A 16,903-nucleotide genomic window follows, 5' to 3' on the forward strand; every position below is an offset into this window, starting at 1 on the left:
TCAGAATGACCGAATTAAAAACTTTCCAGGGCTGCCATATAATCGGTACATATAGCTCCTATCACAATGTTCATTTCCTCAGCCCACTGTAAAGTGAGGAGAACTGCAACTAATTCCACAGTGGATACTGATAAATGATCTGCTCTCTTTTTCTGAATCAACATGTACCAATGCTAAATTTCCCAAGTATTGTAATCATCATGTCCACAACTCGTAATAATTTCTTCAATTAGTTTATTTCCACCCTAAATTGTACATTGTTGCGTGATTTGTGTATGTACATTTCTGAAATGCACAACTTGGTCTCCTCAAAATTGTAATGTAGACGCATGCATTTTCTGCAAAGCTACTTTGAAACCATGTGTATTGTGAAAAGCGCTATACAAATAAATGTGAATTGAATTTTTGATGGTAATCTGATATTTTGGAATAAATACAGCTGCTCCAGTTTTCCCTGAGATTGGATCTTTTGATTTGTCAGTGAAAATATCTATCATTTGTCTTTACCATGTAGCCTATTCTTCTGATAGGTTCTCATTTTCCTCAATTTCTTTGTGTAACCGAATGTCTATATATGGCTTTGGACACATCCATGGTGGAATAGCGGGCAATGCGGGGCAATGGCACATGTTGGCTATAATTCCTCTGGTCCATTCCCATTGATTGGGCTAATTGCGTACCTATCCCTCTATCCTATACTGCATTTTTTTCCTTGAGTATGTTCCCAGCACTCATAAAATATACACTGATCAGGCATAACATTATGACAGGTGAAGTGAATAACACTGATTCTCTCTTCATCACGGCTCCTGTTAGTGGGTGGGATATATTAGGCAGCAAGTGAACATTAGTGATGTGTTAGAAGCAGGAAAAATGGGCAAGCGTAAGGATTTGAGCGAGTTTGACAAGGGCCAAATTGTGATGGCTAGACGACTGGGTCAGAGCATCTCCAAAACTGCAGCTCTTGTGGGGTGTTCCCGGTCTGCAGTGGTCAGTATCTATCAAAAGTGCTCCAAGGAAGGAACAGTGGAGAACCGGCGACAGGGTCATGGGCGGCCAAGCCTCATTGATGCACGTGGATCAGGTCATCCGGGGACTTTTCTCCTACTGTTTTTCGTATAAATTCAGACATACTTCTCTGTTGGCATTCTGTTTTTCGCACACTATATAGTAGGGAAGTATTCGATTTTGGACGCAGCGCTTGTCTCTTCTGCTACACAAATTTGAATTGAAATAAATACATTTGAATTGAACACACTCAAAAGTATGTACTTTGTCTTCACAAAAAGAGTACATGCTTTTAGGGCGTAGTATAAGTAGGCGAATTGGGACGCAGCATGAGTCACAGGGTTTCAGCACGATAAGGGACAGGATTTTGAACGTGTAGCCATGCACGGCGCCAGAATTTTTTCTCTACCGGTGCTAAGGGGGGGCTAGACCAATATGTGGGGGTGCTAAGAAAATAATCAGTATTCATGACGTCAGCTTTACTTTTAATAAAAGCAGCTATGGTACACACCACATTCATCAGAAGTGTAGTTTAAAATTATATATGGTCAAAGAATAGACATATTCAACAAAATAGATTTTTATTAGAATAGAATAAATCTATTTAGAATAAATAGAAATTTATTTAGGTGACCACAAGACAACGACAAAAACCTTTTACATGCAAAGGTGAAAGACCAATGGCAGATAATTTAGCTTGTTTTAAGCAAAAACTAAATTTTGAAAACAAGAAAAAATATATTTTGTCATTTTACTTATCTAGTAAATGCATCTTGATTTAAGAATGTTTAGATATTTAGACTAGAAACAAGACAAAAATACTAAGTAAGAAGAACATTTTTTGCAGTGCGATAGCATTTAGATGAATAGCCTATGTGAATATGTGCTGCACACTTATTAAAAAAAACACAACAAATATGATCTATAAGAAATGTAGGCTATTAAAAACAGAAAGACGCTATCGTTTCAGTCTTAAAGGCCGCGGAAACAGGCAGGTTTTCGTTACGCACGTCAATCCATTCCTGACGTTCTTGGTTGGTTTGCTTCTTTATTGATTAAAGTAAAGATACAATTTAAATAAAACGAAATTCACTTTAAAGAAAGGCTTTCTGCAAAACAAAACGTAATGAAGTCAAAATCATGTCTGATCTATGTCCCCCGACATATTGGGCATCTTATGATATGTCTTATGATGTAGTGATCTTGCTCAAGCAGTTCACTTTTTAACATAGATGTTAAAAAAAATTATAAAATAGGCTACTATTTAAACATAAATATGAAACTAAATAGGCTATACGTTTTCTTTAACCCTCTGGTCGACGAAGGCGGTGGCACATTCTGATGGATTTTTTTCCTCATGACAGCGGGAATAACTCACAATACTCTGTCATTTTTGGCCATACAGATAAATGTGCTTGTGAGACATAATTATAAATTATAGATTGTCTACTTTTATTTGTGTACACGCTCACTATAACGACAATGGTCGTCAGTAAGTGCGCCATTAATGCGCATTGTGCATCACAAATCCTGCGGAGTCACTTCGTCGTACGTCTTATTAACGGATTAGATTACATTTAGTTAGATTAAGGTGTGTACACAGTCCGTTTTGATGCCCTAAGCGTGATCACTTAGAGTAGATCACTTAGAGTCACTTAGGTAGAGAGAGCATTTTCTTGTGGTGCCCTATGCGTAGCGTGTGATGCGCATGGTGGGAGCGGCAGCACTGTCTGTAGCCTAATGGCCTTCGATAAGGGCATTTCTCTCTCTGACTCCTCTTTCTTTTCTCCTTTTGGACCCCATCAGAGACAGTGTTTCCTACCTGCACTCTGTATTCTTTATCAAAAAACGTTCCACTGCTAAACCGGGGCTATTCAAAATTCTGACGGGGCTGTAGCCCCCCCTAGCCCCGGTGTAGCGCCGTCACTGCGTGTAGCTGTATATTAAAGCAATCGAAATGCTAAAGTGGCCTCAATATAAATTGCACTGTAAAGAGTGGGAGAGTGACCAACTCTCAAAATGTGAATTACACCTGCGGCGGGAGATGACTCGAAGGCTCTTTGTAAATATAATTGTAATTCTCAAAGATAGTGCTATTGAGTGCTTTAATTATTTACATGCGTTAAGGTTACGTGCGTCTTCAAATTGCTTTCCGTAACAGTTGCCTCATTGTTTTTATATAGCCTATGTATTTTAGGACATTTTAAAGGCTATTTTTGCATAGGTCTATTTTTACTACCAAAAAAATTCTCAGATTACTCGATTAATCGTCAAAATAATCGTTAGTGACAGCCCTTTTTCACTGCGTGTCTTTAGTAAATCCTGACAGTAGTTTTTTAACGCCAAAAGAGGGTTTGCGCTGGCACAAGCTGTTAGTAAATCTGACCCTTCGTTTTTAAACAGGATCGAGGGACATACAGAAGAAAATCAGAAGAGCTTAAAAATCTGCTAGATGAATGTGGAATAAGAAGATCTTTGAGACAAGAAACTATTAAGTCTGATTCATATGAAATAATATTTGTGTGAAATAAATATGCATATCGCTTGTCTGCTGGGCATTTTACTTTTAAATGCATCATCTCTTTGGAATCCAACAACCTGCCACATGTTTAAAAAGAACCCACGTATTTCTTCTCTAACAAAGGGAATCATTTTGTAATACATCATTTATTTAATGCTTAAGAGGTATTCAGACGTGTTTTATATAATTAATATAGTTAATAATATAACCAAATTCGTTTCAGTCATATAATATACAATACTATATATTAATTCTAAAGAATTGGTAATGTTTAAATGTTAATTCAATTCAAATATATGTATTATTTTTTTTATTGTCATCTCACACATGATCTACATTCCATTAATTAGCATCGAACAAACAATATAATCCTTATTCTCAGTTAAATGAAAATGAAGATATTGATTGATTGCATAACCACCAAATAGGTGGCGATGTGCACTAAGTAGGTTACGGTATGTAAATCGCCATTAAACAAAAGAAGAAGAGGAAGTAGAATGGCGCGCTTTTTCGTCTGTTTCCATCCATGGTGACTCGTCGATTCGTTGCTCAGTTGAGAAAGTTGTGTGTTAACCGGGAACATACTCCGAGTTGTCTGAACATACTCCCGGGCTCGTTTTTGGAGGTTTGGGTTCATCAACCGAGAGTTCAAGGTATATGTGACGGTAAGTTATGGAATACCCCCTGGTGTATCAGGACTTTGCACGAAACCACTGTCCAGCAACTGCATCCAAATCAGATTATGCTTTCATAACTTTTTTTTCCCCTTCCATATTCAAAAGTGAGCGGTTTGTAGCGCGTGGATTATAGCGATTAGCGTCTAAGGAACGCAAATAACAAAAAGGTACACCAAGAGAGCGTTAAAATTAGGCTATTTACTAATATCAACACCTGCAAATTAGTTCTGAACACGAACTCCTTAAACCTAAACAGGTTTTGAGGAAAGTGTCACCCATTCTACCTATGGCGCCACATTTTAAACAAAAACATTCCACGCGTGACGTCACAGCGCGTGAAGCGATAGAGTTTTGGAATCTTGAGTTCTTCAGAATATTATCAGCTTCACTGACCGTGACCAGCTCATGCAGCGACACATTGCTCTTAACAAAACTTCTTCATATTCCTGTATTACTTGTGTTACTCCGCTAAATAGGAATGACCATGACCGGCCAAAAGAAGAACAAAGTGGTGCTGTTGGCGTGTGGATCCTTCAACCCCATCACTAACATGCACCTGCGGATGTTCGAGCTGGCTCGAGATTACCTTGAAGACACTGGTAAAAAAATTCTCTATAACGTTATATTTAATATTTTTTTGAGATAAACATACTACATATGTAACATCTATAACTTCATATTTGTGTATTTCTTTGTTGACATAGGAGCTTACACGGTGGTGAAAGGAATAATCTCGCCAGTTGGAGATGGGTATAAAAAGAAAGGTCTGATTGCCGGCTGTGATCGGGTAGAGATGGCTAGACTGGCCACAGAGAACTCTGAGTGGATCACTGTGGATGACTGGGAGATTCAGCAGCCGGTGTGGCTGGAGACAGCCAAAGTAGCTCGGTGGGGACATCTTAAAATCATGTGCTTTTAGTGAACGTTTCATTTTGATAGCCGTAAAAATTAAATCTGACACATTTATTATAAGCGCATCTATTGTAGGGCTTTTTACCTTTGCATGAGTTCCATGTCACATCTGATAATGTCGTCTTGTGTGGTTGGATGTCATATTTGATGTGCTACTATGTGAAAACGATCAAAGCGTTTATGCAAAATTGACCTTAAATCAGATCATTCTTCTCTTTATTAGGCACCATCATGCAAAACTCATTTCCAGCTGCAACAATAATATAACGATATCTAACAATAATGATGGGAACACAGTGAGGTGTGGAGGAGAGGAGAAGAGGAGAATCATCTGCCGGATCCGTTTATCTATAAACACAAAAGCAGGTATGGAAACAATCCACAGCAATCCTCCATAGAAGGAATGTTCCTACTTCTCAGTGCACTTAAACTGGTTTTTATCTTAGAATATCACTCTGTCACAACACCTGGAGCAACCGGGAATAAAATGAACGGCTGATATGCCCTCAGGACAGTAGAGAAATTATAAGAGTTATATTTGTGATTAGTTGATTAACTCCAAAACAATATCATTTATAACATAGTAGGCCTATACATTTAAAAATATAAAATAAAATAAAATATAAAAATGGTAAAAATACTAACTGTTGTATGAAATATACATTACTGTTTAAAAGTTTGGGGTCGTTTTAAAAATATATATTTAAAAATGTTTTTTTGTTTGTTTTTTTCTGTGATGGCAAATCTTAAAATTTGATGAATAGAAATCAAAATAATTGCATTTTATTTTGAATGGAAATATTTTGTAACATCATGAATGTCTTTACTGCCACTTTTGATTGATTAAGTGTATCCTTGTTGAATAAAAAATCATTTTAATAATAATAATAAAAAAAAATCTTAGTAACCCCAAACTTTGGAACTGTAATAGTGTTATTCTTGTCACCTATTATTTTAATTTAATCTTAGTCTTGTGCCAAATGTCCTTGTTAGTTTTAGTCATATTTAGTCATTCAGATATATCGGGGGTTTTTTCAGCCACAAAATGACTCCAATTTGCCTCTTCGCATTGGAATTCTCTTTTTTAACCTTAATTACTACACTAATTGTAATATAAATAATAAAAAATATTAGATTTTTTTTTTTAAGTGGTCATTAATGGACCATAATTATTGCACAAATAGTATTTAGTACCAAAAGAACTAAAATATAGGCCATTTAATTTAAAAATAGTTAAGGTGTCTGGACACTTGAAAACCTGAGGGCTAAATACAAGAAAAACATTAATGTTAACAGTCAATGTTGCATCTCCATCACCCATAATAAAATGATACTGTACATGTGGTTGACGTAATAATCAATGCACACTGTGCTGTACTGTTTACCAAAAATTGCTGCAATCACCTGTATAGTGGAGCTGTTGTCTATCCGCTTTAGCCATTCAAATGCATTGACAGCGCTAGAAGTATTGAGCGCTCCATGAACCACGTGACCGCGACCACCGCAAGATGAAAGCATGTCGCAACTCGGCTCTGGCTTTAACTGTTATGCCACATTAAGTGCGCCAAAACGATATTTATGGCTTGAATTTGGCGTGAGATTTACTTGGGCAGAGTGAGAGTGAGAGACAGAGCCTGAAAGTGTCTCACGCCAAATGCGTGAGGGTTGGCAACCCTGTGAATGTGTGGGTGGTTAGCCTTTAGACGTCGCTTAAAGCTACACTGTGTAACTTTTTTTAGTTTATTCTTAGCTAAAAACACTTAGTTCTTTCAAAAATATATGTGCTCATTAATGTATATTTACTTCTTTCATGTAATAAAGTATTCTCGTAAGCTCATAATATGCCATTGAAAATACATACGGATAAGGGGTTCGAATGCGGGTCGCCATGTTGCCCCTCCATCTTGAAAGTACATTAGCCAAAGAGGGACATACTCGTAAATTCGCCTTTCGCAAAAGACGACCAAATATCGAGCTTCTTCTTTCTACCTAGCATGTCATTCACCTAAATGCCCCCCCCCTATCTGAAAGAACTACTCACACCTTCAACTACAACTCGATCAACAAACTCAAACCGCCTCCTTCTCCCCAAGACAAAGCTCAGCACTATGGGTGATCGGGCTTTCTGTTCTGCCGCTCCTCGGATTTGGAGTGCCCTCCCCGACCATCTGAGGGCACCTCAAACTACTGAGACTTTTAAAAAAGGACTAAAAACATTTCTTTTTAGGAGAACTTATGACTTTTAACCATTCAATCTATTAGTATTTTATCCTTCTTAAATGATCTTAACTGTAGCACTTTAAGATTTGTTCCAAATGTAAAGTGCAGTACAAATAAAATTTATTATTATTATTATTATTATGTCGTCGCTCGTGTTCGCTACTGTCTATGGGTGTTGTGTTCTTGCTCCATGTAGTTTTGTGTAGGGCTGGGTATTGTTCAAAATCTTTCGATACTGGTTCCAAACGATACTTTTTTCGATACCATATGTTTTAAAAATTTCAACATCAACAAAAATACATTAAACACACAACTTTTATTTTTCACCTTAATTAAAACAAATTCTAGTAACACTTCTCACTCAGGGTAACATTATTAATAAAACTGGTTGTGCTTTTTGTAAGGGTGCTCCGATCAGGATTTTTGGAGCCGAAGCAGTATCTGCCGATACGATCATCGATACCGATCTATTTGAAGCCTTCTTTTTATCATGTAGAATTATTTATAGGGAATTTTACAGACATTCATTCAGGGCCTGAATTTTATTTCTGACAATGGGGGAATCCCCCCTTAGGTGACTCTTGTCATATAAATGTATATAATTATCTCACCTAAATATTTGATCATGCAGTGTTTTTTTTTTTTAAAGACAAATAGGTCTAACATTAGTATTGAGGTAAGAAATACACAGAAAGTTTTCCTTTTGCGCCTTTGGTTGCAATACTCTTATACCGCATTTGTTGCACTTTGCTGACTCCACTTTTATAAAGTGTAGCCACACTTTAGACCTCTTTGGCATTGTAAAACAACGCAGTAGAACACATGAGAAAAAACAACTACACTTGTGTTGTGTGACTGCGAGTATCTTCAGAAATCCTCCCCGCCACGTGGTGTTGGACAGCCAATCGCCGGTGCTTTAGGTCCTTACATGCAAGTATGCTACAGGCTCACACAGACACAGCCGCTTGGCTTTTGGAACTGAAATTTGGCACCGAAAGAGAAATAATTTTTTTTCGATACTCATAGTATTGGAGTTTTTCGTTCGATACCATAAAAGTATCGCAGTTCTGTGCCCAGCCCTAGTTTCGTGTTGCAGCCACAGGAGTATGAGACTGTACTTGAGCAACAGCACAAACTCATTCGGAATATTTTGAAGGCGTAACAGCTGAATACCTCATGATGAAAAAGTGGAGACGATTGTAGACAAAAATGAAGAGAGATTTTACCTTAGTTTTTATTCTATGCAAAACATTTTAGTCTCGTCTTTTTTCGTCAACAATAATGCATGTTAATTTAGTCTTAGAATCACACAGAAGATCACAGAAGATCTTAGATCACGCGAGGTGCACTGCACTGCCTTTATTGGTTGACGTTTTTTAATTGAGAAAAGAGCAGTGTGCCGCTGTTTTTTTTTTACGCTGCTAGGAAATCCCCGAATCAGCTGTGCTGTCAGTCTAATCAAGGTAACGGTCGCCACAGCGGAAAGCCCGCCTCTCCATTCATTCGATTGGACAATAGAAAAAAAATGCTTTTCCGCTCAGAGCGTTTTTTTCAACTTCATGCGCTCAGAGCGCTCCTTCTAAAACACAAGGTGCCCGGGGCGCATGAGCAGCGCGCATAACGCTCTCTGCCAACAGAAATCTATTTAAAAGAGGCGCCTCTCGCTGCAAAATCGCGTTGTGTGTGATCGGGGCCTTAGTCAGCTTTTTTGACATTGGTGTCTCGTCATCGTCTCGTCTTAGTCATGGGGGAAAAAAATCGTTGACGAACATATTTAGTCTCGTCTCGTCTGACGAAATTAACACTAAACTGTAATGTAACTTTTAAAAATATAAGCTAAAATACAATTTATTTTTGTTGCGGCATTCTAGTTCATTCTTCATACTGTCTTTTATGTTTTAATAATATTTACTTGCAGTACAACGGTATAACCATAATTAACATGTAGTGTTGGCTTGTCCATGAGGCTTTGGATAGTATTTCAAATAAATCATGACTTCTATAAAAAGATCTGTGATTAAAGCAGTCAAAATCATTAATATTAGATTAGATTAGATTCAACTTTATTGTCATTACACAAGTACAAGTACAAGGCAACGAAATGCAGTTTAGGTCTAACCAAAGATGTGTCCAACCTATGATGTGTATTTTGTTATATACATATATTTTAGACACCCCTCAACTGAAGCTGTTGTGTGGTGTTGATCTCCTGGAGTCATTTGGTGTCCCCAACCTATGGACGCCCGAGGACATTGAAGAGATAGTGGGGCGGTACGGTGTGGTGTGCATCTCAAGAAGTGGCAGTGACGCTGAGAAATGTATCAGTCAGTCTGATGTGCTGTCCAGACACCGTAAAAACATTCATGTGGTTCAAGAATGGGTGACCAATGACATCTCGTCCACACATGTGCGCTCTGCCATAAGCAAAGGACATAGTGTACGCTACCTGCTGCCCGACCCCGTGGAGCGATATATTCAAGATCACAGTCTGTATAAAGAGAGTGAGGAGAAGAATGCTGATGACATCCTCGCCCCTCTTCAGAGATACACCAGCATAAAATGGTAACTGCAAATACACATTTCACACAAATAGTCTGTACTTAGCATGAACTGTACATACAGTTTGACAACTGTACATCTGGCATTTTCATATTCTGTTTGATCTGACAGTATCGGAAAGAAGAAAACAGACAACATGAGAGAGGTGTGTCTGGAGGTCAACAGTGATGTGCAGCTGGAGTCTAAGGACAATGATGTCATCTCGGAGTTTGAGTCACTGGAGTCTGAAGATCTGACCGACCCTTCATCAGAAGTGGCAGGGAGCAGCAGTGGGATCGATCCGGGTGGCATGGATGCTTCTCCTGAAACCCCTGAGGAGAACAGCCCAATAGGTGACTGTCAACAAAGCTTTTGAGATGCAACATTACAGTTAGAAGCAAAAAGAAATGTCTTACAAATCAGACTCTTACAAAGTATTCATGTTGAATTTGTGGTTGGAGATGTTTCTAATAACATATTGTTTGTTTTCCTTCTTTTTCAGAAAATACCAAAGTGAAGAAGAAGAGCAAATTGTGTGCATTCTTCCAAAAGCTTTTCAAACGAATCTGGTAGTTCCTCAGCAATAAAGCTTCCCAGTTCTTGAGCCGAAAGCTGTGTCCTCAGAAGGTCTGGAGGTTAACATCAAGAACATCCCACCCAGTTACTGCCCTTCAGGAGAAATAGATGTGCAACTGGAGGTTGATATCAACAATGCCATCTCAAAGCTGTAGAGCCACACACTGCTGTCTGAAGATCTTACCGACCCAGCAGAAAGAAACAAAGTGAGGAAGATGAACAAAATTAGTGCATTCCTCCAAAAGCTTGTTGGGGTCTCAGCACAGCCTTCCAAGCATGATCTTAAAGTGGCTAATCTTTCGTTTACTTTTTCCAGTTGAAGGGCCATTGTGGCCTGTCGCTGAGGTCTGAACCGATGTCTTCGTAGGAAATAAGTCTAAAATGTAAGTCTAATGTAATACAGGAGTATGAACCGGAATCAAAAACAATTATATTTCTTTAGTTAAAAGACTAATCTAGGCTGTTGTGTTCCTATTCAGAGAGACCGCAAGGAACCGAGCCACTCTGAAGGATATGGATATTATATTACCCACATCCTGAACGCTGCAGCGTAAGATCTTTTATGAAATGTTCTGCTGTGACAAACCTTTTGACCTCAATGTTGGTGGCTTTTTTTTTTTACTGTCTTTGTTTTTATATATCCACAGATAAGGTGTTCATTCACTGCAGGTATGGTGTCAGCCACTCCTCTATACTACACTCCTCTATACTATACTCTATAATCCACCATAACATGATTGCAGAGGATGCCATAGATCATATCATAAAGGTTAGATTAAAGGTAAGGTAGGCCAGTGGTTTTCAAACCTGTCCTGGAGGACCCCCAGCACTGCACATTTTGTATGTCTCCCATATTTGACACAACCACTTCAGGTCTTGCAGTCTCTAATAATGAGCTCATGAGTTGAATCAGGTGTGTTAGATGAGGGAGACATACAAAATGTGCAGTGCTGGGGGTCCTCCAGGACAGGTTTGAAAACCACTGGGCAACTGTGGATCTGTCGACAAACATGTTGAGTCATGTCATCTTCCCCTGTTATTGACTATGTTTACATGTGCACCAATAATGCGATTATTTCTAATAATCCGTGTAAGGTCCTAATCGCAGTAAGATGTTTACATGAACCAAGCAGAACTCTTCATTCAGTTTACCTGCAATTTTTATTATTCGGATTACTCACTAAGTGTTGGGGGTAACGCATCATCAGATTACTTTTTTAAGTAACTAGTAAAGTAACGCATTACTTTACAAATTTACAACAAAATATGAGTTAGTTTTTCACATTTATGTGACTGACAGCTCTCGAGAAAGATTGAGAGTAAGTGCAGAGGCGTTGTGTGTGAACACGAGGGTTATTGTAGTTCTAGACTAAATGTGAGGATTTATTCATCTCACTTGCTCAATAAAGATTCAATATTCCTCAAAATGATCAAAATCAGTCAAATGCAAAATCAGAGTTCTAAGCAAACCTCCAATAATTAAACGTTAAATAAAACAAATATTTTTATACATTTAATCTACCTTTATTGACCAATGTCTTGCTGCTGACCTTTGATTCAGTTAAACCATGAGCAAAAATTACTAGATTTTGTTTTTATTGTTAAAACGTTTTTCTCCTGCGTCCTATTCTTCCATTATCCAGAATGACAGCAGAGCTGCGCCTTTAGTGATTTGGAGAAGACAAAAACTTCAGAATAATGTCATGGAGTTCATTCATGAAGTTGTGTGAACATTCATGTGGACAATAAAACAACGACAAAAAACATTTTGCTCTACCAAAATCACAGCTTTAATTAAAAAATATAGAATTCTGTACCAGCAGCTCTCATACAAAAGTAGTGATTGTGGACTAATATGGAGCATATTCTAAATGACTAGCCTAACATACAGCTGCTCTTATACACAAATAAATAATAGAGTCTAAGACAAATGACTTCAAACTAAATCCTGAGCACAGACAAATGTATACCACAATTGAAAACCGCTTCTATTAAATGAATATCTGAACACTAAATTAACATCTGCAGAGAATACGGACGCAAATCCTTGACCCTCAAATTTGCGATTGAGTTTGTGGTCCTCTGGTTGGCAGCGACTACCGGTACAACCGAGCGTTGGAAATGTGTAATATGGTTTCTCATGTTTGTCGCGTTTCAAAAATATCTTCGTTTAGTTTGACACACTTGGCTATAGTGTGGCTCTTGTCCAGGTCATTTTCCCCCTCAACTTCATAGAAGTGCTTCCATACGCTAGCTTTTAATGCAGAGGGTGCCGGTTGGATTTCTCGCTCGGCTATCATGCGTCTCTGTTATGTGCACGCCACAGACGGTCCGGGTGCTGCACTGCCCGCATTTCAGAGTTGCGCCTTTTGTGTTCCGTCAACATTACGTTATCAACTTTTTTTTTTTTTGACATTTGTGAATCGATTCAGAATTGTCCACATTGCAATGCATCTAAGAGTCAAATTTTCCCCCACCCCTAGCATACGTATACGTCCGCGCACATGCGCACTTTGGTCAGAGCGGCAATATTGTGATTAAGGTTTACATGCCGCTCCTCTCTCTAGTAATATGGCACATAGTCTTAGAGCTGAACCTTGACTAACTGGGACCCAGGTCAGGAAGCAGACAGACTGGCTAAACTGACCGTCTGCTAGCTGTCTCGCGTCACAGAAGTCAGATAAATCCCAACACATAGAGACATCATCACATAGAGACTGTGTCTGTTCCCTGAATTGGTAAATACAAAAAACTCCCAATTTAATTGTTCAACAAAAAACCCCCGATAAAATACAGATGAACAAATGATAAAGCTTGGGTTGCTGAATATTCTAAATGTTTTGGCTCCCCAGTACTTGAGCGAGCTCTTAATGCATTATACTCCATCTAATTCTGGCCAGTTGATAATACCTAGAATATCAAAATCAACTGCAGACGGTCGATCCTTTTCCTATTTAGCACCTAAACCCTAGAACAGTCTTCCTAGCATTGATCGGGAAGCAGACACACACTGTCAGTTTAAATCTAGACAAAAAACACATCTCTTTACTATGGCATACACATAGAACATTATTAATTCAGATTATTCAAATCAGTTAAATGATTGTTTTAGGCTGCATTAACAAGGTCAGCCGGAACCGGAAACACTTCCTATAACACCTGATGTTCTTGTTTACATCATAAAAAGAATGGCATCTACGCTAATTTTAGTCTCTGTTTATCCCAAGGTTTACTGCAGTCAGCCGGGTCCAGGCCGTATCCAGATCAGATGGTGGACCTGCGCCTAGACACGACCACAACGCTTCCCTGAAGTGTCTGCAGAGATTTCGTCAACCAGAATCTGCCCTGTGAAGGCCTCATCGACACGTCATCCAGTGGCACTGATCCTCAACAAGCTTGTCTCCGGTGTGATGATTCCGATCTTCAATCAGATGGAACTGGACAACTTTTCCGATCTCATCTGACTTCTGACCTGTAATGCTGCCTGAATCCTAATCATGCACTGTTTGTTCATTGGCCAGAGGAGAACTGGCCCCCCGACTGAGCCTGGTTTCTCCCAAGGTTTTTTCCTCCATTCTGTCACCTGATGGAGTTTTGGTTCCTTGCCACCGTCGCTTTTGGCTTGCTTAGTTGGGGACACTAAATATTCAACTATATTACTTAGAGATGCACCGATACCAGTACTCGGGTGTCGGTCCGATTCTGTGCTCAAGTACTTGTACTCGTAAAATTATTCCGATACAGCCGCACCCGATACCACTTTATGGCAACGCATCTTCGGATGAGGATTTTTGCTGCGCACCCCGGGAGTATAACAAGCCTAAGTAAGCTTAATTGTTATACTAGTTTGATATTACATGGAAGAAAACGGAAAAATTGTGTAAGCTTTCAAAATCGGCTATATTCTCCCAGACTATATATCGGCTGATATATCGGAATATCGGATTTTTAAATGACCAAATATTTGTATCGGTATCGGCCTTAAAAATCCTTTATCGGTCTATGCAAAACTTAAATGTATGCAAAACTTAAATGTGCCTAAACTATGTAAACGACTAGTATTTTCCAAGTCATCTAGCAGCAGCAGCACTAACGTTGAATCGACCTAACGTTAGTCACTAACGTTTTTTATGAAACTTACCCATATTCAAGTGTTGATTAAAAGAAGAATGCATGAAGCTAGAATAAAACGTTTTTGGGTTAGAAGCAGAGGCTCTGTTCTTTCTTTTGATATATAGCTTACCGGTATTCAGATATTCATTCAACAAGATATTCTGGGGGCCATTACATTTTTGTGAAAATGATCTAAAACCCTAGTCTGAATGCCAGCCGAATTTAACCCCGCCCACAACATTTGAGTTCGAGAAATTCGGTCTGGACTTGATCCGTTGTGGAGTAACTATGCTCGAACCAGAGCTATTCGGACCAATCAAATTGTCAGAGCGGGCTTTATACGATGATGGACAGATGATCAACAGTAACGCAACCATTCACGTCACCAAAGAGCGCTTTGGTTGAAATCGTTCTAATCCTAAACGGAGAACTTGTTCGCTGTACCGTCGCAAGGGCTGTGCCATATGTGCGACCGCACAGGGCCTCGCGCAAAAGTAAAGTGATTCAGTGAGAAAGCAGTCCAAACTCATTCAAGTGGATTCAGGCCGTTTTGCAAATGAGTTTGACCCATTCATAATTTAGAACATAATTTTAGCGTCAAAATGTGCGCACTGCGCACATTTCTTCTACCTCTTGAACCTAGTTAAACTGAATATACAAGTTTTTTTCTTAAATATCCACATAAACAACAAATTGTTCGTCACTATAGAAACAGTATACCCTGTTAATATACCCCCGGGCCTCGCACATGATGCATGTGTTTTTTCTGAGGGACTGCCGTTTTGACTGTTTCCACCTGGACATATTGTCATATTTTCTAATTATCTTTAATGTATTTGCCCTGTTTTGATCCGATTCTTTTTTACAACACCGTCAAAAATCGTTTACACTCATCTTCTTCTTCTACTTCTTCCAACATGCGTGCAGTTGAGTTCTGTTGACAAACATTATGCGTCACTCCGTTGCTCTGATTGGTTGTAGGTCTATCCAATTGAGGTCTTTCCTGGTTCGGTTGGAACGCCCCATAATCAAAGCTCAATGGAACAGTATCAGACTCATATTCTGACTAGAATTGAGTATGACGACGTCAGGCTACAAAAACGCTGGCGCTGGCTGGGAACCTTTTTTAAAAACGCTGGCGGGTAAAGAGTTAATATGTGCATCATCAGTAGATCGCGCACAGAACTTTCCACTGCCATCTGTGCTTTTTTTAAATAGCGCTCTCACACTATTTTGCCCTTTTTAGTAAATCTGGCCCTAAGCCTTTTCAGTCGCTGCCCCTCGTTTATGGAATCAATTGCCACTGGACATCTGCTTTGTATCTATTGTCATTTTTAAAAAGAGGCTGAAAACGTATCTCTTCTCCCAGGCGTTGAATCTAATTTTAGTATTGTTTTATTGTCTGTTGTCTATTTTGTTTTATTCTGTTTTTCTATTGAACTTTTCCTTACTCTGTTTAGCACTTTAGTCAGTTTTGCTGTTTAAACTAGGGATGTCCCGATTAGGGTTTTTTTAGCCCTCGAGTCCGAGTCATTTGATTTTGAGTATCTACCGATATCGAGTCCCGATCTGATACTTCTATAATACATAAAAAAAAGAATAAAGAAGAGCGAAAAAACAGATCCAGGATGTTCCTTATTTTTTATTTAATTCACCTTATTTAACCAATAGCGTCTCTGCAACAAAGTGATGTCATGCCGCACGCGTTGCTGTTTCTGTGTGGAGTCAAAAGGGTCTAACTCTGTGCCAATGTATATATATGAGAATATATATACATATATATCCGAGTCCTGATCGGGAGGTAACGTCCGATTCTGATCGAGTCTGAAATCACATGATCGGGCCCGATTTCCGATCACGTGATCGGATCTGGGGCCTCATTTATAAAACTTTGCGTAGGATTTGCGTCAGAAGTGGCGTACGGATGAAACATAGGACGTGCGTATGCACAGAAATATTCGCATTTATAAAACCGTGCGCACGCACATCCTACGCAGTTTTCCCTTAATAAATCACAATCAATTCTAAATGTAGCGCAGCTTTTGCGGCTTCATGTCACGCCCATAGTTGCCCATAAATAGTCCGTGAAACGCCCACAAGTTAATATTCATCGATTGCGAAATCATGGCAAATACAGAGAGGAAATCAAAAAAACGTAACTTCACGTAAATTATCGTTGGCGAGGTGGAAAAGAGGAGAAAAATATTTTTTGGAGGGCACAGTGTGGGCATTACTAATGCCAAAAAGGCACTTGAGGTGCAAAAGGTTGCAGACGCCGTAAATGCTGTAGCCTCACAACCTCGGACCGTGGCCGAAAAAAAGAAAAGAAACGGACAAC

Source organism: Gobio gobio, assembly GCF_949357685.1.
Source record: "Gobio gobio genome assembly, chromosome: 19".
NCBI lineage: Eukaryota > Metazoa > Chordata > Actinopteri > Cypriniformes > Gobionidae > Gobio > Gobio gobio.